General features: G+C 47.8%; 1 protein-coding gene across 6 annotated transcripts in view; it reads left to right on the top strand.

Annotated features, from left to right (window-relative positions):
* The window catches only part of Aff3 (ALF transcription elongation factor 3), a 444,599-nt gene that overhangs the window by 113,006 nt on the left and 306,390 nt on the right, over positions 1-25,203 (top strand). The gene's annotated exons all lie outside the window — the stretch shown is intronic.

Below are 25,203 nucleotides of genomic sequence, written 5' to 3'. Positions count from 1 at the left end.
GACTTATGGCCAACTGTTGGGCAGAGTACATGGAATCTTATGTAAGAAGTGGGAAATAGTAAGATCTGGAGAGGACGGGAACCTCACAAGGAGAGCAACAGAACCAGAAAATTTGAACACAGGGGTCTTCCCAGAGACTCATACTCCAACCAAGTACCAGGCATGGAGATAACCTAGAACCCCTGCACAGATGTAGCCCATGGCAGTTTAGTGTCCAAGTGGGTTCCATAGTAATGGGAAGAGGGACTGCCTCTGACATAATCTAATTGGCCTGCTCTTTGATCACCTCCCCCTGAGGGGGGAGCAGCCTTACCAGGCCACAGAAGAAGACAATGCAGCCATTCCTGATGAGATCTGATAGACTAAGATCAGAAGGAAGGAGAGGGGGACCTCCCCTATCAGTGGACTTGGGGAGGGTCATGCGTAAAGAAGGGGGAGAGAGGGTGGGATTGGGAGGGGGAGGGAGGATCTTATGGGGGGATACAAAGTGAATAAAGTGTAATTAATAAAATTAAATTTAAAAAAACATCTTTTAATATCCTGTAAAACATAAGAGATCGCTCCTTATGGACTGGGGTGAGGATGACTCCAGTCTTTTTAAAAAAGATAATAGGCAAAGTGCTGGCACAGATAATGACCCAAAGAACATGTCAGTCACCCAGACCCATGGGACAAATGAACATAAAGCCACACAAGGTAATTTCTCATTGTGGTTTCTACTTGTCATTTTGTAGGAAATCATCAGAGGTCAGAGGAGGAGGTTGGAGTAACAGTGAACAAAATAAGCGTAGCATAGGAGCAGCTGCTGAAGGTTGGGGACGAAACCTCTAATATCTAGATGGCTGGATTTTGAAAAGTTTTATGTGTGGGTGATAGGGAGATGGCGCAGCAATTCCAAGCACTTGCTAACCATCCAGAGAACTTAGTCCCATTCGCAGCGGCCACCTGTGCCTCCTGCTGCAGGAGATCCTGTGCTGTCTTCGGGCCTCCGCAGGGGCTGGGCACCCTTGTGACATAGGGATGGGCATGCAGGCAAAATGCTCAGACACATAAATAAAATAAATCAAGGAAGAGGAAAAGAAAATAAGTTTTAAAATGTTTAATGTTGTGAGGAAGTTTTTTATGTTTTAAATGAAAACTAAATAGATCAGACAGCTTAGAGAGGATGATTCATTCCATCTTGTAAATGTGGCCTCGTGAAGCTTTTTATCAGAGAAGGCAGGGCGGGGACCTCGTGCGTTGTTAAGTCCCCCTTTGCTCTTTAGCAGCCGGTTCTTAGAGCGTACCCAAATGACTTTTACCACCAGGAACAACTCTACTGTTTGAAAACAACGCCTATGACTTACAAGTTCCTTCGGCTGACTACAGAGACATGCGTTTCAAAGGATATTTTGGTTAAACAAAATGCAGTGACTGAAAGGCACGTAATTTTAACAGAATCGATGTGGGGGAGAGGAAATTGATAAAGATAATAACTGTCCAGGGGGCCCTAAATAAAAGGAGACACAGGCCCCTAGCTTAAGGCGACAGCCCTGGCATTACTGCAATAGGGACGAGAAGAGCAGTTGCCACAATCAAGCGCTTTCATGTGGGGTATCTGTTATTTCTTTGAAATAGAAAAATTGCCTCACGTAAGGAAGGAGAAGTCGCTGCCGTTCTCCGTGTTCTTCTGGCGTAGTTGTTGCTCAGGTGCACCCTGACTCTAACCACCACCAGTGGCTCACCTGTGTCCCTCGGTGCTCTTACATCTGTGCGTTAAGGAGAGAAAACCTTGACCCATTAGCGGTGTGTCTGTGAAGACCTGTGTCTTCTGTGCCAGCTCTTGGGCCAAGTATACCCAGAAGCCCTTGAGGTTGGAGTGAGATTGCTGAGCAGCTGGGGGAGGGAGGGAGAGCACATGTATTTCCATAAGTAATATTACCACTATGAATATGAAACTCGGAATCCTGCCTTAACTGAAACCGTGAAATACGCTGGGGTTGAATAGTTTGCCCGAGCAGTAATGGTGCTGTAAACCTAAAGACACGTCATGAGTTTTCACATCAAAAGAAAGATTGGCCGGTAACATAGATTTAATTAAGAGCACGTGATTATGCTGAGGAGAAGTTGAAAACCAGAGATGGTGAGAAATAGGAACACGGAGGCCCAGAGTAGAGTAGCAATGCTTTATGGAATGCTGGGACTTGAGATCTGCAGTAGGAAAGCACAAGAGACTAAAGATGGCAGGCCTGAGAAACAGCTTTCAAGGGCAGAGAATGGACCAAAGAGATCCCACGAGGCAGGCCCCGGTAGTGTTGATTCTGGGCTCTGCAGCTGCCGAGGCCTGTCCCGTACAGGAACAGGACTCCTCCCTGAGCCCACACCTTCCTGCTTGGCTTCAGGTCCATCGCTGTCCTGTATGTACGCCCTTTCTGCAACGCCTCTCTCACAGGACACCTCCTCCCAAAACGAGCTGGTTCTGAGCACTCCTTTGAACACATGCAGTCTTGTCGTGTGTGTGTGTGTGTGTGTGTGTGTGTGTGTGTGTGTGTGTGTGTGTGTTTTGAACACCTGCTGCGTACAGGGCTGTGCTGGGGCTCTGGAGATCTCAGGCTCATGTCTCCTATCAGTCTTCTTTCTTGAGGAGAGCAATGGGAGCACAAGCCTCAGAGAGACAGGTCCTGTGTTGTAGCAGCTATACATTTTTTCGTTGGTGCATGTACACAAGTTTGCCCAGGCAGAGGACCCTCAGAATGCCCATCTTTTCCATGGTGATGCCAGCCGCTGGGGCTCTGTTCTAAGAGAGAAATTAGTAGTGACGTATAAGAATATATATTCATATCTCCCATATATATGAATCAATATATATCCACATATCCCATAAATATGAATAATCATTGGTACCTTAAGTGGTCATTAACCGATAAGTGGTCTTGACACTGATAACATTATTAAAACCACAGCACTGACAGGATCTATCTATATACTTTCTGTTTGTAGTAAAATTGTTGGTTTTTCCTTGGATTTTTTGGCTATACAACAGCATTTCTCCCCCCCCCCCCCGCCCCCATACACACATTTCTTCTTTCTAAACTTCCTGCTCCTGTGGTCACACTTCTGTAAACAGAACTAGCACATCTTTTCTGCAGGGACTTCAGATTCTCTCTCTTCTTAAGGGTGTGGATGTGGGGGTGGGGTGGGGTTGGGGTGGGGTGGGCAGCACTCATCAGATGCCCTGTCCTAGGTAATGTGCCCTGTTTTAGCTCCCCAGCCTCCTCTACAGCAGCAGAGGTGTGACGTGGACACCAGAGGTCTCTTTCTGGAGAGGCTCTGAGAGAGCCCTTGGGAGTCATGGCTAAGAGGATGCGCTGCAGAAAAGGTTTGGTCAGATATTTGCAGGACCCTGAGGGACTCTGTCTCTGAGCCCATGAAGACACAATGTGTGTGTGTGTGGGCGGGGAGTTTCTCTAGGGTGTACACAAGGCTGCCCAGCTGGGCCTGAAGGACTGATACTGCAGCCATCTTTGTTCTGAGTCTGGCCAGAGCTGTTCAGCAAAGACGAAGAGGGGGCCAACCTAATTGCTTTGGGAACAGAGCTGGGGCCCTCTTTTTCCTCAGAGAAAGCAAGTACTGAAAGCCAAGTACAACGTTTCAGTGAAATTCATATAAGTTCTGTTCTCATATGAGTCCTCCTCAGTGGAGGCTGAGGACAGGATGGGAGCACAGCTCTTCCTGTGGGAAACCTGTTCCAGCCTCAGGAGATGCAGGACTCAGTGCCTGCAGCAGGGCTGGCTGAGGGGCGGGCCTGGCAATGTATTGCTCAGTGCCTGCCTCATTGTAGGGAGGAAGGTAGCTGTCCTGACCCCTGTCTTGTCAGCTCTGCCGTTGGGTTTACGGAGGGAACCATGCGTGGTGAAACAACCAGAGTCAGGCCGTCTCAAACACTGTCACTATCCTAAGTGGCTTTTTGCTTGTTAGTTGTTTGTTGTGTGTTTTTGTTTCTGAGCTAGGGGTCTCACTGTGCTGTTTCCAGGTTGGTGTCCTGCAGTGTTGATGTCCCAAAGACTAAGGAATATAGACAAGTACCATTTGCCCAGTTCCCGTTTTCAAAATCACCTAAGGAGCCTCTCCAGCGTCACAAACTATGTCAGCAATTTAACGTGCTCAGATCCCTCAGAGCTTACCTCAAAGCCCGTTTCTTTGGCCAATGCCTTTCCGAAACCTACTTGTATCTTAAAGCCAAGTTAGTCTTGGCTTTCAGCTCCCTTCTCTCCCTGGCAGCCAGTTTCAGTACTGGCCACTTGAATCCAGAAGAAAAAGTTTGCTAGCATAAGTCAGATTTGGTAGATATGAGGCTTTTTTAAAGAGGAAAAAATAAGAGGGAAGCAAACAAATAGCATCATTTCTTTGCTGCCAGCACCCTATCTGATGCTTGCCCTGCCGGGAGGCTGAAATCCAGCTCTGAGCTGCATTCGCACCATCATCATAGAGTCTTATTTTTCTCCCTGGTCCCTTCCGGCAGAGCCAGAGCAAACTTTTCTTTGTGGGACTTGGGGATTTCCTTTGTGAATTCAAGAAGCAGTAATGAGCAATGTAGAGTTACAGAGAATACTGTGAGAAATACCCTGGAGTGAGCATTGCTTACTGTTGCTGGAGCAAAATTCATTTGAAATCCTGAGAAATACAAAGAACTTAGAAACACATATGTGTACTTTGTACCTTTAGGAACTTCTCTTGTAGGATTTCATTGACCACCTGGGCCTCAGAATGCAGACCTAAGAGGCATTTTAATCAGAGATGGAGATGAATCATTTGGCAAAAAACTCTTAATTTGTGACCACGCACATACATACGCACACAGTGAGTCTTAGAGTGACAAAGTAGAGCAGATTCTTATTGAAGGTATAATTCTCTGTGACTTAATTGGAAATTTGATTTAATGTAAGTTGAACATGCTTTTCCATCTTTGAGTTATTCCCCCCAGAATTTCATGATATCTCGTAGATTAATCTGGAGTAAGAGTTGGCGTTAATCCCCTCTTCACAATGCAGGAAAGCAGCTCACCTCATGCATGCAGGTGGAGGGGGCCAGCCTTTCCCACTCTGGGTCTTCTTATCAGTTAGTGATGCCTTGACATCTGTTTCCTAAGTGTGTATTTATAAATGTGTGTGTATACGTGTGTGCAGGTGTGTGCATACGTGTGTGCAGGTGTGTGCAGGTGTACATTGTGTGGACATGTATGCCAGTGTGACCAGGTCAGACCTCAGGAGCAGCCTCCCAGTGTTTGAGATCGGGTTTCTCATTGGCAGGGTAGGCTGCCCACTTAGTTAGGCCCAGCGATATCCTCCTAACCCTACTCCACAGTACTGACATTATGTCCTGAGACATTCTGGTGTTCACATCTGGGAACCAGAGTCCTGTAGGTCCTCATGACTGCAGGGTCCACAGGCCAGGCCCTCTGCCCAGCCCTGTTTTCTGACGTGGACATGTGTGTGCCTCACATGAAAACCTCTCTTCTAGTTATACTCCCACTCAGTTAGCAAAGTGCCACAGGAAGCTGTCGTGCATTCTGGTATGTAGTCTACGTACAGAAACTCACACACTCCTGTGTAGTAGGCCACACCCATACAAGTCAGGAGACTTTCTCACTGTCACTTAGCGGGCAAGTAAACACTGAGAAGAAACTGTTTGGTCCAGATAGGTGGGTGATTTTGATAGACTGCTGGGTTTTCTCTATGTCGTGTGTCTTTTATTAATATATTTCATTCTACTCTGATCCACTGTGGTAAAAATAAGACATTAGTCATTCTGTGGACCAGGGTAGTTTCTGACCTCAAGTCAGCCATGTGATTACTGCTTTATAGTTTAGTGGCTGTTGAGAACAAAGATCTAAAGAAACACAAAGTCGTCCTGGCCTTGGCCTGTGAATGGGTTGATGTCTTGTGAGCTTCTGCATGCTTCTGGATTAGTCCACACAGTGCTGCTGAGGCAACCGCCTTCCTCAGTGACTGAGCTGTAGGTTTCAGCAGCTGAGCTGTCACACACTGCGACCTTGAGTTGCCTTCTTGGCACAGACCATGCTTGTTGCATCCTGACACAGTCCCTCTCACCATTTGCTCCGATGGTTTCTCATGTGGGTCCCAACCCAGGGAGGCAGTGTTTCTGTTGCACACATACCTCCGGTGGACTGGGGAAAGAGGAGAGTCCACCAGACCTCATGAATTAGCCTTTCATCTCTGTAGTGTGGTGACGGATGTCAGCATTTGTATTCATCTCATACTTGACAGCCGAACCAAGGCCCTGCACACAGGAAAGAACTTTGACCACTGCAGATAAGTTAATGGGACGTCATTTACATTTTTCATTAACTGGCGAGGCCCACGGCTGTGGGCTGGGATAGAGGCAGGCTTTAGCTCAGCGCCATGGCAGCGCCCTGCTAGTGAGGAACACGTTGTCTGCGGATCAAGGCAGCGATTACTCATGCTTTTAGTGGTGTGCCTTTCATCGCTGCAATTAGCTTCTCGTCTGGGAGTGTTTGGGTACAGAATCTGTGGTTGTCATGCAGTCAGTGTCAGAATCGCTCAACACCGTGCTCACGTTTGTGCTTGAGTGCGTTTATTGATGAGCACACAGGTGTTAAATTAGATTGGTTTCAATCCATTGTATGAAGTCACTAGGCACCAACTAATCTCTGCTCTTGCAAAGGTTTCTGATGCCTAGGTAGCAGGAAGATCAGGAATAATCGGAGTTTTAATCAAATAGGAGTTATAGAGATTCATTTAATTTAATTTTTTTTATCACATTTTTGCTTAAGGGGAAAAGGAAAACAAGCCTTGGTTAAAAAAAAACAACAAAAACAAAAGTATGTATCGCAAGGAGACACGTGTGTCTGACATGGCCATTCATTTGGCTGTGTATCATCATAATTTGTACACATTCAGCAACCAAAGTCTTTTTCCCCCTCCTCCCCCAGGTCAGGCAATCATATGTCAAATAGTTCTTTTTGGAGACTTACGTTGAAATGTAAATCCAAAAGGCAGCTTTAGAAGTTCATGAGCAATCCCAGTGCCTGGGGGCTTCTCCCATGCTCAGGCTTCTGGCTCGGTACAGGGCTCTTATTCCTGAAATGGCTCATTACATTCCTGTGCTCCAGAGGAGGACCCTCTGCAGACACCTAGGCCCCAGAGCAGCCTGCCACACAGGGCCAGCTGCCAAGCAGGCCGGCTAATTAAAACAACAGCTGCAGGGTCAGAATACCTGGACCTTCATCAGGAATGTCCCATGAAGGAACCACCGGGTTGAAACAAAACACAGTACCCTCCCCCCCCAAAAAAAAAATCTCCATAGAAAAGGGAAAACATTGTGAGTGATAGCTGGGCAACTGGGCTCATCCTCACAGTTTTATATGTACACCCAAGTTGAAATAGTAAGAATTACCTCATCACCACTGAATTTCTGGCTGCACTTCTGCGCAGATAGGGACTATCAAACTGTGATAGAAAGATTTGGGTCAGTGGCTTTTTCTCCTATATACATAAAATATAAAACTAAAGCCGCCCATTGCAGGTGGATGTCCCAGCTGACGAGTAAAACATACTCAGGAATTCTTCATAATTAATACAGATGGTGGGGGCGGATCCTGCAAAAGAAACCTGGTTATCTACTTGTGTTTCAACCTGGATGGAAACACTGCCCCAGGGGGGCAGCCATCTTAGATGTGGTCTGCTCAAGTCTCCCATGTTAAAGACTTGTCTCCCAACATACGGCTGTTGAGAGGTGGTGGGGCCTTTAAGACGTGGCTCATCAGGGAAGCCTGTGGGTCACTGGAGCCAAGCCTTTGAAAAGGCTGTGGCTGCTGTGTCCCTGACCCCTTGTCCCTGCCCAGCTGTCAGGGGTCCGAGCACACATCCCTGCTGTCACGCTCTGCTCTGCCACAGGCTCAAAGCAGTGGGAACAGCTGCTCGCGGACCTCCGAACACCGAGTGACGTTAAATCTTCCCTCCTTATAAGTCGACTATCCTGGGTAGTCGTTACTGAGGAATTGTTTTGTCTAATGCGTGACGTGAGGTTACAGTTGTGCCATAGTAAAGTGACGCATGACCAGGGTTGGTGTGGGTTAATTGTTTCCAGGGCAAACTGAGAAGACCGCCTTTCTCTGCACAGAGCACTCACAGAGGAGCTGGGGGGCTTGTGAGTCTAAATGTCTCAGAAATTGTACAGGGCGCATCGGGGCACACATTCAGCATGCCACATGCAGTAAGACACTTCTGATGAGAGAGCCTAGCCCTGTCCTCTAAGAGAGTGTGGCCTGCCTGACCGCAGATGGACACTGGGGAATTTCTTTGGCCCGATGGTGCCAGGGTGAGCAAACATTTGTAGTATTTTTCTTGGGTGTTTTGTTACTGCAACTGAAAGCTGACTCACTCACATGAATACAGTGGCCTCAGTATCTGAAGGGCAGCCCGTGCCACCAGGAGGTTGGTTGGGTTTGGGAGTGCTAACATATGGGTACCTTTTCCTTGCTTATGGTTTTGTACTAACTGTACCTTAGCTCCCTGATCAGCCTGTGCCCATCCCCCATTCCTTCTATCAAGCCATAAACTCCCCGTGTCACTGCAGGTACCTTCCCCCTTGTCTGGCTCCTCAGCAGGTTACAGTGGGTCTGCCTTTACCACTGCTCTGTGTCCAGTTACCAGAGTGCTGCAGAGGGAGAAGAATCATATGTCAGATGAATAAACACACCATTGAAAGCAAGAGCAAAGTGCTGCTATTCCACAGCCCTCTGTGTAGTGCGGACACTCTGCCTGTGCTGGATTTCCTCAGCAGCAGCTCACATACCCACACCATGCTTTCCCCAGCACGCACCAGGCAAAGGAGATAGACTGTCTGAGGCGTTCCCAGGCATCTGCTCGTGCTGACCCCAGCGGCTCTGCATGTCATCGGTTGCCCTGTGTCAGCTCACGCCACCCATGTCTTTTGCTAGAGAAATCTTGTGGCTTCCTCGTGACCTTGAGGAGCAAGAAGATGACTGACAGCTCCATCTCCCAAACCCAGAGAGGGGTCGTGACCTCATGGCCTTTTCCTTACAGTGTTCCTCCAGTGCCAGAGTTAAGGCCACGATGGTAGTTGGCTGCAGTTGGAGCCGTCGCCCGGCTGTCCCCTGGCCACTTGCCCTGGATCAGAAGATGTCTGCGTCACTGGGAGGGACCGTGGTGGGGTCCCCTGCTAGGTGTTTCCCCTGTTGATGGAATTTGGCCTTTGGTGTATGTGGTGGACATGAATAGGAATCTTCCTTTTCTTTTTCCTTTCGACTGTAACATTCCTGTAGCTGGACGTCGGGATATTTCCAGATCACTCATGCTTCCAGACCTGAAGGGACACACTGACTTTCTTGTTGCTCATTTTTTGATTTGGCCTTGGGTCTGCCTTGCCAGTTTGAGGCGAGGCGATGAGTTATTCTCTAACCCACAGGGACCTTTAGATTACATTTTATGATCATATAACCCTTTTTCAGTGCACAGTGGGTCAAACACTATATGTTCAGCAAAGGACTGCATAGTCTGAATCACACAACAGAAGTTTAACACACATGTTTTTGTTAATACACACATGTACATACATATATACAGACACATATACATATGTACAGGTACATATATATACACATACATATGTGTGTATATATACATACATACATACATATACATATATGTAGGAACTAGAAAGACACCTCAGAAGAAGGCAGCTAGAGGCTCAGCACCTGCCGAGATGGAGCAGGAAGACCCTGGAGACTTTGCTTCTTGATCCTATTCCTCAGTCATAGACAGAGGGGTTTACAGTCATGGGGGTAATAGGGAATGTTTTAGGCTCAGAGCTTTGATGACTGACTGAGACAGGGTCTCGGTGTGTGGCCTAGGCTGGCCTCCAGCTTGCGGCCCTCCTGCGTCAGGGTCCTAAGTGAAGGGGTAGACTGCAGTACCCAGCTGCACTCTGTCAATGCAAAACCACTTGATCATTGTGGTGACGCCCATCCAGGCTGAGGTGAGGAGGACATTTGTCTTGAATGCTGTGAAAGCAGATACTTAGGAGACTGAAGATGTGCACACGACGCCGCTCTCTCGTGGCTCCTGGGAGTGCAGAAGCTGAGCAGATGGTAGGAAGTGTACGTGGGCTCTCAGAGCATTGAGGTGTTCCAGACAAAGGTCTTAGAGATAGCTATCAGACCATCAGAACGCTCACCGATCTCTTCCAGAAGGTGATCTAGAATAAGAACCGGAAACTAAAAACACTGTATTACAGGGAACACTAGCAGGCCATAGGATACCCCGGCCGCAGGGGAGGGAAGAGAGGCAGCGCTTGGGAGGGCTGCAGGAGAGGGCTAGCAGGGGCAACTTGAGTGATGCCTGTATATAAAAAGGTAGATTTTTCAGAGGGTCTCAGCCTGTGAAAAGGATTTCAAAGTGATGACGAAACACGGTTTGTTTTTTTAAACAGGATTTTTTTTTCCCCCCCAGACTGGGGTCTCATGTAGTCAAAACCTACTCTGAGTTCCTGGTCCTCCAGGCTCCGCCCTCCAAGGACTGGCATTTTAAGTAGACACATGTCACCAGCCTAGACTTGGGCTATTTTAATTATAAAACAAGGTTTGAAGTGGAGAAAGGAGAGGTGAGTGTGGAGGAGGAAGAGATGGAGGTCTGGAGGAGAGAGTGGAGACAGGAGAGCTGGGAAGAGCATGGGTGCGTGTCCAGGCTGTGGGAAAGGGCAGAAGCATTTTGGGGGAGAGTGAAATGACAGGAGAAAATGGCTCTCTGGGGGTCACAGGTGGAGAGCAGTTCTGCTTGGACAGCAGGGACACTTCTTTCTTTGGAATGGGAGGAAGACAACATGAGTTTCCTATCAGCCATAGAGTGAATGTCCAGAAGAAAAACAAGAAGGCCTGTGCCTTCTCGGAAGAGTTCTTCGCCACTTACTGAGCGGCCCCATTTGAGCGCATTATGTAACATTACGTCTCCTCTCAGGGAGTGTCGAGAGAGCGCTGCAAAGAGAGCTGTTAGGCTCTGGGCTAGATATACCCGAAGATGCCTGTGCTCTCAACATTGTGCCAATGTGTGGTGCCAGTGCCGTAATGCTTTCTAAAACCTCAGAGGCACTAATTACAAAGTATAACAGCTCTGCGCACTTAGAATCATTATTTGTATAGGCAGGTTTTCCTCCATCTTCATGCACGTTTGCATGCTAATGGTGTAAATGGCACAAAGTTTCAGATTGAAGACTTTTTATTGATAAGTGAAATCGGTCAGGCCAGTGAAGACACATTCTCATCTGTACGTAGGAAAGCTAAAAGCGCTGGTTTTTATGCTTTCTTGGTTGTGGTAATGGGATGGTTAGTGGTTGGGGGTGGGGACGGTAGGCTAGGAGGCACACCTGCCTTCTCGTGTTTTACAGCACAGCAGGATAACTGAGTTTGACAGGAACCCATCACATACTTCAAAGTAAGTCGAGATGATTTCAGATGCTCTCTCCACACACACACACACACACACACACACACACACTTATAAATATGTGAGAAAATCATACGTTGCTCACGCAGATCTGCTCACTACACATTCCCATGTGCACGGACATAGCAAACCATGCCCTGTAAATACGTGTAACTGCTGTGTTAAGAACTGGGAAAAACTGAAAATCTAAAGAGAGGTAACCTAAAAATCTAAAAATCTAAAGAGAGGTATCTCCTTTAGTGTAAGTGAGTCCTGTACACAAGGCACCCGAAGGTGGACCTTTCTGCCAGTTAGCACATCTCCAAGGTCAGCTCAGGTCACCAGCCAGGGAAAAGAGGCCTGTGGGCGTTGGCTTTGAAGGTGTAAATAGAGAACTCTGGTTAGACACCTGGGAAGTTCATGAATGAGGCTGGCTGAGGGCAGGTGCTGGGGCCAACTCCTCCTCCTTGCACCAGAGCAGCAAGAAATTGGGGGTCAGTGAGACCCAGAAGAGTGCTTCCCTGCTCCTAGCCTCTGCTGACTCCCACAGAGCAGAGGCTAAAGAGGAAGTCTGCTCCCCCATTCCTTTTCCCTCCTTCCAGCTGGGAGGACTCTTCCCTGCTGCCCCCTGGCCCCTGCAGAGACTTCAGGAAGGGGGGGCAGAGGTCACTCCAAAGCATGCTATTGCTCTCTCTGCCCCCACACACTCTCTAGCTTCTCTGTCCTGCAGCAGCACATAACCCAGAAGGTATGGCTTTGGCTGCTCTGGAGGAAGGGGAGCAAAGAAAAGAGGGGGAGGTAAGGCTGCAGAGCTGAGGCAGCAGGCAAAGGAGCTGTCTCCTCCCTGCCCCCAGCTGCCATGGCTTCCCACCGGTATTTGATGAGGAGCCCAGGTCGCTCCCTGTGGCTCACATGTCGTCTTACCCATGAGCCACATGTGTTGAAGACATACATGCTTTCTGTTTCCTGATGCTAAATTATTTTGTGGCAGTGAAAGTCATCTCAACTTCAAGTTATACCAAAGCAAAAAAAAAAAAAAAAGTCAACTAAATTATCTGTAATGAAATCGTTTTCTTTTTTAATCATAGAGTCGACCCGAGTGTGTGGGGAGTGTGAGGGAGATAGAGTGCTTTAATTGCAGACAGTTGGAACACCCAGCCTGAGGTTAAATATCCTTTCATCTTGCATGATTGTGTCAGAGAGTAGGCATTCTTAAGTCTTAAATGCTTTTGGTCTGGGGATAATTAAAATTGAGTTAGGGAAGCAAAATGAAGAAAATACATGGTTGAAAGAAAAATAGAATCTTCATCACTTAAGGGCAGAGCAGGTTCTAAAAGCTGATGGGAAGGAAGCTGATTGCTTGCTGAGCATGGCGTATGTGAGAGACTGGAGCGTAAGGCCAGAAGAACTCAGCAGTGGCGCTGTCAAAGGTTGTGTGGGCAGAAAGGCAGGGCTAGCCCATTCTTGGGAGGGGGACCAGGAAAGGGGTGTCTCAGCCGAGTTGGGGAGTATAGAGGTAAGGGCCCATGACGTGAAGAGACGGCAAAGTCCTAGATGGACTCAAGAAAATGCGCGTGTTATCTCGGTGAACTGACAAAAGATGTAGTAACTGATTTCCTTAGAAAATGTGAGCCGTTGCAGCAGGATGGCACGCCCTAAGGCGTATTCAAAGGGAGAGAATCCAGAAACTGTGGCGGATGGCGTGTGGAATGAGAGGTGGAGCCCAGGGACCCCGAAGAGTAGTCAGGCCAAACACCCTGAGACATTTCAGAACCGGCGAGCGACCAGCACGGTAATGAGTTGAGTGTGTGGGGTCAGACTTAGCAGGGTGCCCACCCTGGGTGACCGGAGGGTAGGGGCACCATAATGTGCTTCATTTCCGAGAAGAGGGCTCTGCTTTCTGCCGTGCCGTGTCTGCCGATGTCCACAGAGCAAACGCTGGTCGTACCCTCCGAGCCTCCCGTCAGAATGGCAGTGCGAGTGCCCTCGGAGCTGAGAGGAGACGCTCACCGTCCGTTCACAGGCGGCTTTGAACCAGCCCCTGCACACCACAGCACCCGGTAACATTCAGGGGGACAAAAAAAGACACCAGGGCCAGTTTTGAAGGAGTTTGTGTGCAAAGAGTCCAGCAGGCTTCAGAAACATTGTGCTGGTATAGGGATAAATACCAAGGCGAGACGTGTGTGCAGTTACACCCCCGGCATTGAAGAGTGATGGCGGAGAAGGCAGGAGAGGGGAAGTTAGGGAGCCAGAGGTTCCAGCCACGGAGCACACGGGGGCGTGGAGGCAGGGCCATCAGGAGCTAGAGGCTCGCTTAGACGGTGCTAGACCCTGCCTCGAAAAGGGAGGCTGGGGAGATGGCTGGGTGGATCTGAGGAGCATCCACGATTCCTAGGGAGAACCCAAGTCCAGTCCCAGCCTGTACCAGGAGCCTCACAACTGCCTGTCACGCCAGCTCCAGGGTCCCAGCGCCTTCTTCTGGCCTCCAGGGCACCGGCACTCACACACGTGTGCTCATCTGCACACACGCAGACTCATATGATTCCAAACAGTAAAAACGAACCCTAAGAACCGTTCAGGTGGGCTGAGGCTGGAACCTTGGGGGTGCGGAAAGGTGCAACGTGGAGAGAGAAGACCTCCGGGTGCGCGCTGGAGAGCAGAGCCGCGGCATTCAGTCAGTCTGAGGAACGCAGTGATACCGTTGGCATAACGAATATTTTGACTGAGTTTATTAATATAAATATAAATATTTTCCTCAGAATTGGCCCAGCATGAATTAATTTTCATAAAGTTCCTGAGGGAGCATCATTAAGCTAATTTAATCCTTTCCTGTAATCAATTTTCCATAGTGTACTGTTAACGTTTCCTTTGATCCAGTTTCATATTTATCTTAATAAAATTACTTAAATCAGGATCAATTATTTTCTACATAAGTATCATGATAAAGATTTATCAATAACTCAGAAACCCTGTTGAATTTGTATTGATTATATTCTTTGCCATGCCTTATTGTGTGTGTTGGGGGAGGGCATTTGTTTTAAGGTTGGGCCTACTTTGTAGGGCAGACTGACCTGAAACTTAGTATGGAGTACAGGATGACCATGAACTTCTGGCAGTCTTCCTGCCTCAGTCTGAGTGCTTGTGGGTCTAGCAATCATCTTTTTTTTTTGAAAAGTAATCTTTTGTAGCTTATCTTCCATTCACTTCGGTGAATCTCATAGAACAATCAAAAACTCTAGCTTCAGAGTGACTTCATGCTAAAGTCATACGGGCAGCCATGACAGTTTCATTCTTTCCCATGCTGGGATAAAAACTGATGGTTACATTGCATTACACTCGGCATCCACAGATATTTTGCGTTTTGACATCCTTGCGCTTACACACACAGCTGCGGGATAATGCTTGGACTTCCTGTGTCGCCTTTACCTATATTCCTGTAGTGCTGACGTCTTGCCACACTGTACAGTCACACCCAGGCCAGGGGCGCGGACACCAAGGTGCACCTCGCCCCACAGAGGTGCTCCCTGCTGCCCTCTCTCCCTCAGGCCCTGCGGTCCTGGTGCATATTCTCGGCCAGCTCTGCCCGGTCACAGTTACTGATGAGCTGCAGAGAGCATGTGGGTCTTTCGACTGAGGGGTCTCCATGCCAGCGTTGCTTCACGTACAGGCTGCGTAGTTTGACACTTTGTCCACATGCCTGTGCTAGAATGCTTAAAGTCAACTTCGTGTAGTAGCATCTGGGGTCCCCTTCCTTTATGTGGCGGGAGAACATCTGCAGCTTATTCGGCGTTTACATGTGAGCCTTTGTTTAAGTCGCTGGTTCTACTGGTTCCCGAACATTTCCAGTTCTCTAGGTCCTGTTCTTAAGCAGTTCTTTGGCGATTTAAAATGGTTCTGCATTTAGTAATTGGTTGTTATTTCAATGCACAGATAACCCGTATCACTACCCTCCAGTATCACTGTTCTGCTCCCTTAAGTAGCCATAGAAACTTTGCTGTCACTCAGCAAACTTTGCTGTCTTTACCCTTTCTAAGGCTCAGTTTCAAGTCTTTCTCCTGCACACATTATTTACCTCATCACGTGGTAGCGTGGGACCATGACCGTGACCGTTTACATCGCGCTCACTGACATGAGGTCCCTACCAGGCTGGCTTATTAACGTGATTCCCCATGTAAGCTCTCACTCTGCAGCCCTATTACCATTCTCCTGTGGAACTGTGGGTAGCTCACGGCTAAGGCGCCTTCCTCGGGCACTCAGGAAGCACCTCCCTGCTTGAGGTCATGCACAAGGTGGGAGCATGAATGGAAACGAGGGGATCTTTGCTAGCTGTCCATATGTCTGCCAGGGGGCCTCCTCGGGCAGTACACACAGCTTGTCATTCACATTCCAAGTAGGACTTTTCAGTGACATGGTTCCCCAGGGCGTTCCCTGTTCCGTTGTATGAAGGCCTTTGAGCTGCCGATGCTTCGTACATACCCCCCAAATGTGCACTTTCACTACCCTGGGCTTAAGCAGAATCCTCTCTCAGGTCCATAGAGATAAGGTCTCCCTGTGTAGCCCTGGCTAGCTGGAATGCGTTGTGTAGATCACCCTGGCCCAAAGCTCCCAGAGCTCTGCCTGCCTCGTCCTCCTGAGAGCTGCTATTAAAGGTGGGGCCAGTGAGCCTGGACTAGCTGATGTTTCTCTGCGTCCACCCCAGAGCAGTTGTGCCTTAGATGGTTCAATAACTTGAGCTAAAAACGATGAGTTTAATTCATTGTGCTGCTCCTTTTTAAAGGAGAGCATCTTATCACCTTTCTTTAACGGGCATGCTTGCTACCGCTGCTTTTCTTCATGGTCATCCAAGAAAGTCTCTATTTCTCCGCATTTCTAAGAGAGAGCATCAGTCACCAAATACAGACTTCACGGTTGACAGCTGTGTTTGAAACCTGTCCTGCCTCCTCCTCCCCTCGCCGTGTTCCAGATGAAGACTCGGCTTCTGAGGGAAGAACCCTGTTGTTAAGCATCTTTTCTTTCCGGTGTCTTTCAAGGATTTTTGTTTTGTCCCGAGGTTGAAAACCTTAATTATGATAAGTCTTGCTATAAATTTTTTGGAGAGTTACCTGTTTTTTACGATTTACTTAGTTTGTTCAGTGTAGGGATTTTTATATCTTTCACTGTGTGTGTGTGTGTGTGTGTGTGTGTGTGTGTATTCCTAGCTATAGAAGTGCAAGCTACCCAGTCTATGTATCGTGACTTGTATGTTGGTTTTCGAGGCTAAACGCTTGGTGTTGGATGAGTAATTGGTGTGCTCCTTCCTGGGGAAGGCTGTTTCTCCCGATCTCAGCGTTCTTTAGTTTCCTGTACTTCCTTACGTGAGGCTTTCTTGAATCCATGCGTTTCTCCTCCCTTCTGGGTCACTAATGGTTTTAATAAGGAATCTCTCCCACATTATCCCTCAGATCCTGAGGCTCTGTGCGGTTTTCCCATCAGGCTGCTGCCTCTGTTGCTCGGGTTAAGTGAATTCTGTTGATACTCAGTACCTGCAGGAAGACATGGGGGAAATGAGTCGCCATCACTCTGTCTATACAGATCCACAGGCAACTTCGCAGTGATTCCGGGTTTCAGTTCATATTGGTGTGTGAAAGCAAAAGCATTACTACTGAGCTGACTCAATAGCTTACAGTTCGGTTACAACATTTTTTCTAAGCATATGTGTTGAGATTTTCTCTTATTTGTTCGAAAAGACATTTTAAATCCTTATTGAAGTGTGCTTTTTAAGACTTTATTTTAAAAAAACAAATGGGATGGATATAGAAAGTAGGAGAAAGCAAGTAACAGGACAGGAGCCTACCACAGAGGGCCTCTGAAAGACTCTACCTAGCAGTGTATCAAAGCAGATGCTGAGAATCATAACTAAACTTTGGGCAGAGTGCAGGGAATCATATGAAAGAAGGAGGAGTTAGTATGACCTGGAGAGGACAGGAGCTCCACAAGGACAAAAATATATCAGGGCCCAGGGGTCCTCTGTGAGACTGTTTCTCCAACCAAGGAGCATGTATGGTTATAATCTAGAACCTCTGCTCAGATAGTGGGTACCCTAGTAAGGGGAACAGGAACTATTTCTGACATGAACTCAATGACTGGCTCCTTGACCTTCCTCCCACCCCCCGAGGGAGAAACAGCCTTGCTAGGTCACAGAGGAGGACATGGCAGCCAGTACTGAGGAGACCTGATAAGCTAGGGTCAGATGGAAGGAGAGGAGGACCTCCCCTAGCAGTGGACTTGGAAAGGGGCAGCGAGGAGATGTGGGAGGGAGGGTGGGGTTGGGAGGGAATGAGGGAGAGGGCTACAGGTGAATTACAAAGTAAATAACCAGTGATTAATATTAAAAAATAAAAATAATATATAAATAAAGCTTTACTTTTAATTATGGGTCTGTGCAGGTGAGTGCAGTACCTGTGGATGCCAGAAGGGGGTGCAAGAGTCCTTGGAGCTGCAGGTATAGGCAGTTGTGAGCCCCCTGGTTTGGATGCTGAGAACTGTACTGTAGTCCTCCGTGAGAGCAGTGTGTGCTCTTGAGCCGTCTCTTGAGCTTTATGATGAAAGCTTTAAAAGCCTGGTTCTGATAATTCCAGTATCTGATCACATCAGAGCTAGTGTCATTTTATTGTCACCAACTTTGAGTTTTTTGTTTCTTGGTAGTCTTCTATAAAAATTCATTATTTGACACTCTGGCAGTTACAGAAGGGGTCTCCCTTTTTAGTGCTGTTCTGGTGGCTTGCTTGGGTTACTGGAGCACCACTGCTTGGGAAGGAGGAACAGGTTTTCCATGCTGGTCCCATCCTCGAGCCTCTGGATGGAGCAAGCAAGGTCTCAGCCTGTGGGAGGACGTGGGTCAGAAGTGTTTTCTGAGTGGGGTGTTGTGCTGACGCCCTTCTTTGGTGTCTCCAGCCTGGTGGAGAAGACAGGCCTCGCTAGCATCCTACCCCAGCGTCCTGAGCAACTTGTCTGTTGCCTTGCTCTCTGGTTTCGTTTGTCCTTTGTGTTACTTCCAGAGCTACCGATGTGGCTGTCAAAGAGGAATCATTCTGTGTACGTCAGAAGGCTATCCCCAAATGTCTTTAAGACCGAGCTTGTATTAATGCATGGAAAACCCAGACATGTGATCACCCAAACCTTTGTATGTCAAGTGGATTGGTCAGCTGGGAACAAAGAGCCAAGCAAATGGCAAAAGGAAAACCACAGATGTCTCAAGGCAAAATATGACTAATTGCCAAGTGAGTGGTATGGGCACGAAACACTGAGGCTCAGTGGGAGGGGAAAGTCAATAGGTCCCCGTCTGACACCAGCAGTTAGTAACTGCAGGTTTGCGGTAGCCGGGATGCCCCTGGGATGTGGTGGTCACGGGAGCTGGTCCTCGGGGTGGTGGACTAGAACAGCAAGCTGGGAACGGTTTCCCAGAGCAGGGGCCTTTGCCCAGTCACCTAGTCCCTGCTTTCCCTCAGGCAGCCCTGGAGTATCAATGGCCAGGGGTGGCTTTGCCTTTTCTCTCCCATGACAGAGACCCCAAAGGCAGCGACTGCAAGCTGAGCGGGCTTCTCTCTGGCTCTGTGCGTTTCCTGTTTTGATGGCAGGTAGTAAGCACACCATTTAAAGGGCATTGGCTGTGGGGAATCGAGAAGGACAAGGCAGTGTGAGCGCGGGTCACAGCCTTGGCAGCCACATCTGGAAGCCAGCGGGAGAACGGTCAGGCCAGGGTGACTGGCTGGAGAGGCAGAGCCAGGTCCTCTCCGCATGTTGGAATGGAAGGCCTTCCGCTGAGGCCTCCTTTCCGGTGTAATCTGGAACCTGTAGCTGACCTTTGCTTGCTGCCCCAAGCCCCATTCTCGTGGGAGGATCCCTCTGTGTAGGCACAAAGGCAAAGGGTAGGAAAAGCAGAAGGCTAAGGCACCTAGGTGCCAGGCGTGGTTGTCGGGTCACGGGCATGCTGCTGACAAAGGGTAACATCCCAGCGGGGCATCCCTGAGTCAGTCCACGTGGCCCTCCTGGTTTCCTCAGGAAACAGAAGAAGTCTGTATTAAATGAAGTCTCTGGAAGGCTACTTTCCCGTTAACAGTTAAGGGTGTGTGAAGTCTCTATGGCCAGATACTTCTAGTTGGGCCTAAAAGTAGCAGTGGAGACCAACCTATATTACCGTTATTTTATCTTTTAAATTTCAAGCATTTGAAGATGACTGCAGGAGAGTAATTGACCAGAAATTAATGATATTGAGGGTTTTGGTTTGTTTGGTTTTTTGTTTTTGTTTCGAATAAACTTTCAGGTTTTGTTCACAATAAAACCTTGCCAGAGCTTCTTCAGCAGTGCTGTGAATCCTCTCAAGTAGCAGATAAACAAGGAAACAAAAGACATTGTTTTGCTTTGGCTTACTCTCCGTAAGCTGAGTTTATTTAACAGTGACACAGGTACCAATCATATTTTGTTCAAGGGACTGTCTTACAGACACTCTGAATGTAACAGCAGAAAATAGCACAATAAGCCCTCACCACTGAGAGGTCTGTTAGCGTCCAGTCTTTCAAGTGCGGGTGGCAGGGGTGGTGTCAGGTAAAGCTGCCAGAGATTGTCAAATGGGGCACAGGCTGAGGCCTGAGGACTGACAGCCGGAGGCTAGCCTGGACTCTAGAGCAATTCTGTGTTTGCAAAGCCAGGGGCGTATAGTTCGATGGTAGAACACTTGCTTTAGTACAGATGTTCAGTGACTTGGTCCCCTGCCCCACCGCAGAACAGTGACGACAGAAAGGATGCGGGCAGGTGGCTCAGTGGTTAAGAATACTTGCAGCTCCTGGAGAGGGCTCCAGTTGGGATCCCAGTGTCCAGGCTGGATGGCTCACAACTCTATGGGATCCAACACACTTTTTTAGCCTATGGGCACCTCTGTGTATACATACCACCCCCGACACACACACACACACACACACACACACACACACACACACAGTACATATTATAAACACGCAATAACAAGAGTAGATTTTATCTACACAGAAATGGGAGGAGCGTGTGACTGTTTCTCAGGGCAACAGTGATGCCATATGTGTGTGTGCTGTACACTGTTTGTAAAATACAGCTGCATGTGTCTGCGAACATGCAACACTGTGCCTCCGAGCCGAGCAGGGGGCTGGAGAGGAAGGCCTCTCTGTGGGCTTTGCCTCCCGGCTGCATAAGGAGAGCTCTCTGTTCATGTCACAGGGTTTGTTGATGAACACAGAGACGCCTTGAAAGGGCATCCTACACATGTGAACCTTTTATTAGTAAAGAAGAAGATGTCTGGTTCTCTGCACACTCTGCATGTTTCAAAGGTGCTCCCTGGCAGAGGGCAGCCTTTGCCGCCTACCAGAGAGTCATGGCGTGACGTCGTCCTCTGAGGGTCTGCCTGGTGGCTGCCGCTCATTTCTGGCCCCTCGCTCACGGCATTGCAGACTCTCCAAGGAAGGGGACCACTTCTCGTCAAACTTGGTGTGTGCCTGTACTGTAACTCCTAACACAATTACCCACGCGGAAGTTGCTTAGTAAACACCGACTGGAATTGTCCCAGGGACATTCACAGTTTTTAAGAAACACTTGTAGTTGCGCTGTTTTCTGGCTGTCTACATACCTCCCCCACGGCTGTCAACACTTACACTGTCCTTCCATCGGACTTCCTTTCATAAGCATCTCCCTTCGACATTTGCTTAGGCCTTAGCACTTCCTCTCCGACAGAGGCAGGCTGCTGCACGTGCCGGCGGCCCTCACTCTGCGTGCAGAATGACGGACGCACCTGTCTGGGTCTCCTCGTTTTCATAGTCAGGGCAGAGTCAAGCCAAGGAGGAATTCTCTGAGGACCCCAGAGCCCAAGTAACGCTGGCTTTGTGGCCGAGATGGCTCAGTGGTCAGTGTGCTAGGCACCGTGCCGGCCTGCTCAGAGGCCCTCCTTGCAGAGACACATTTTCTGCCTGGCACCAGGCGTTAAGAGGATATGCTGTCCAGAACAGGAGGGCCCTCATCCCACACTTTGCTTTCGGAACCTTTGATCTACCAAAGATGCTGAGGGCAGTGACAGTTCACTGCTCTGTCACCGGCTCCGGATTACTGTGGCTGGAAGATCTTTCTAACCTGTAAGGTCTCCTTGGTCCCCTTAAAACTCCAGCTCATCTTAGCAGGCAGCCTGCCCTGAGAGAGTCCCAAGGAGGCTCACTGCCAGGAAGCTGGCGCTTTTGTGGCTCTTCACATCCTTTTAATCCCACCAAGGAACGCACCCACACATTCTTCTCTTATTCTTTCTCCCCTCTTTGGTCCCCACACATAGAACCACCCTCTCTTTTGGCTGTCCAAGGAGGTGAAGCTAAACATCATGCTAGATCACTCCCTTGTTCCCTTGTTATTTTTGTTTTTAACTTATTTCACGTGTAACCTGAAGGTGCTATGTAGTCCTTTTTTTTTTTTATAAAGGAGTGAAATTTTATTTAAAATTAATAATGCAAGACTTTCTCACCTTTGGGAGGGAGTGTTACGAGAGTCTGTGTTCTAGGCTGCTTATGTGGGGAGAACTCTCTGGACCCTGAATGTGCTGAAGAGAGAGAGAGAGAGAGAGAGAGAGAGAGAGAGAGAGAGAGAGAGAGAGAGAGAATTCCAAAAGGGGAGATTTTTATACCCTTTAAAAAACTTAATGCTTCCCATAAGAACTCTGGAATGGTTTTACGGCGCAGTCCTGCTTCCTTAAATGTTAAAGAAACAAACTGGCATAAAAATCTTGGCATGATAATTATTAATAAAAATACCCTTCCATTTGCTCTTCAGAACATTACTTTTGCATTGAAATTATTTTTCTTGTTATTAAAGTGTGATAAGACATGGATATAAGGGAATTAGACATTTCTCACCAAAGCAGAAGTTGGTCCTCTGGGAACCAGAAGTACAACAAATGCCGAGGAGCCTTAAGAGGGTGGATTCTTCCGTTATTTTTAAAACGCATACTTGGGTTTATGGCTGTGCCTCCTGTTAGGATGTTAAAACATCACAAGAACTTTTTGGGAAGCAATTCCTTGAAATGCCATCGGTTCACAATGGTAAAGCATCACAAAGAAGCTTAACCACTTTCTATAAATTTAACTGCTGCCCCGGAATAGCCATCTCTACAGGATTGGAATACTGTGTAGATTTTATTATCCATCCACTTCTTTTGAAAGAAGAGTACTGTGCTTTGTACAAGTCAATTATTTTTGATAGTTTCTGTAATTAATGTTTAATTATATTTTATTGTCTTCATTTTATTACATCACCTTGGTGATAATTGAAACATTTCTAAACACTGAAAATCTAGACGGTATTTTGTGTGTTACACTGTTACATTTTTAATACTTCCTTGAGATTTCAGGGTTGGTGTATTTATGTCACCATTATGGGAAACCTAAACTGAACCTGTCCTTTCCATACTTACAGGCCAGAGGAACCATACTGTGTAACTCAAGATACAACCATGGAAGTAATGTCGCCTTTTAAAAATTTTCCAGTTAATTATTACTGCTATCATGAGTGTGTGTGTGTGTGTGTGTGTGTGTGTGTGTGTGTGAGCTGTGGGATGTACAGTGGGGTGCATGCATGCCACAGAGCATGTGTGGGAGTCAGTCAGTCAGAGGACAGCTTCCCAGGCTTGGCTCTCGCCTTCCACACGGGTCTCAGGGATGCAGCTCAGCTCGGCAGGCTTGTGCAGCAGCAAGCGCTTTTCCCTGCTGCACCACTTCCCCACGCCTGCAGAGTCTTCTCTCTGCACACTGTTGACAGAGGACACGCCTCTTACATCACAGTCTGACTCCCCTGGATTTATATACTGCAGAATGTGTGTCAGAAGACAGTGCGGCTCTGTGGGCAGAGCTGACTCTCTGAAGTGTTCAGGAGTGGGAAGGAACCCACTCCACGCAGGTACCCACAGTCGCAAAATGCCTGTTTTCCTAATAAAGCTTTTTAAAAAGACAGTGTGTAGAACAAGAAAATTAACAAAAAGAGAAAAGACAGGACGGTCAGGGCCTGCAGCAGGAAAGTTCTGTTCACGCTGGAGAGGAGAGGATCACGTGGGCTTTGGAGCCAAGGGCTGGTTGGTGTGGAGGAAGGGGACTCGGGAGACTCGCCCCACACAGCCTGCTCTAAGCAGGCGGCTTAGCATGGCATTCTGCTTCCTCCTGCCACTCTCCAAGTGAACTCCACAAGTTCTCTGGGCTTGCAGAGAAAATCAGAGGTCACTGCAGCATAGCAGTGGTTCCTAATAAATTGCCCAATTGTGAAATTGGTGTCTACCCAAGCCATCTTTTCCTACACTGTTTGTTTTATACCTTTCTGTGCTGTTTGCCTTTCACAGACCGGTCACTGTGAACACCCCCTACTCAGTTGCAGTTGGGAAAGGTTCTCAAGCACAGCCTTATAATTTCTGTGTGAAGAACCGCTTTGAAGATAATTACCACTTGTGTGCGAGCGAGTGCATAATTGCCATCAGAACACGGGAATGCTCAGCTAAAAACTAAGTAATTCTTTCTCACAATTCTGGACATCTGTTTAGTTCACTGTCCAGTGTGGAAGGTGGATGGCTCCTTGCAGTGGTTCTGTTTGACCATGTGATAACGTGATAAGAAGCACAGATGTATGTTTATCCATGCATTATTTGAGTATCCGTTTATTGTCCATAAACTAGACTTCATCTACTGCACAGAGTTTGTATTTTAAAAGCTTTTGTGAGTTTGTCACACTAAGGCTGATAACATAAATCATACACAGTTTCAAACAATCGTATTTTTTGGTAAGTTTGATTCTTCTCTTCTAATTACGCATAATGGAAATACTTCGCTATCTTGACACATGTATCCTGTCTAAAGTTTAGTCACTTGGCTTTGTATGTATCTACTCATTATAGAACTCCTTCAGCAAGTGCATTTGGAGCACATCTGGAGTTTGCTGGTGCGCCATGTCCCTCTGTCATGTACTTCCCGGGGTTTTAGAGAAGTGCCTTGTATTGGTGAAGTTTTTGTTGACAGCCTCCGTTTTTCGGGCCTGAAAGCATCTTGCAGGAGCTTGGCTTCCTGTGGAGGAGCATGGCTTCTACAATGGCTGTTTATGCCAGAGTTCAGAGCTGAGCCATCCACCAGAGCTCAGGGAAGGAGGTTAAGGGCTCACTGGGAGGCTGTGTGGAGAGACAGCTGTTGTCTCACCTGGATCGCTTTCCACACTGGACAGCAGAAGGCCAATGAGTGAGAAGAAAGGCTGAAACTACTTCTGCCTGCAGCTGGCCATCGCCTCACAGAGGCGAGAAGGGACCCCAAGATGCTTGGCAGTCTGAGCTCACAGGGGAAGAAAGAATTATAGGAACCAGGAAGACTCACCAAGGCTCTCAGACCTCAGCCTACCCCCCACCCCCAGCTGAATAGGCTGGACCTAGCATGCGTATGCTCCTCGGTAGCCTGTAGTGTTTGTGGTGAATGAGAGGTGACCAGGTAACTGACTCGGAGGAGGTTTAACTCATTCTTGGTACTGGAGGTTTTACTTGGTAACATATGATATCGAGCTGGGATTTTGCTCCTTCACTGTTACATGGGAATTCCATTTCAACTTATATATCTGCAGCAGTAGGCTTATGGTTTTACTCTTCTAGATGGTTAAATACTGGGCTCTAAATCCAGATACAGAAAGGCTCTTGCCTCTTGATGTTTGTCATGGAGCTGTTAGAGGAGCATGGAAA

This window comes from Meriones unguiculatus, chromosome 16, assembly GCF_030254825.1.
Source record: "Meriones unguiculatus strain TT.TT164.6M chromosome 16, Bangor_MerUng_6.1, whole genome shotgun sequence".
NCBI classification, from domain to species: Eukaryota; Metazoa; Chordata; class Mammalia; order Rodentia; family Muridae; genus Meriones; species Meriones unguiculatus.
Note: the sequence above shows the minus strand (reverse complement) of the source record. Positions and strands in the feature narration are given on the sequence as shown.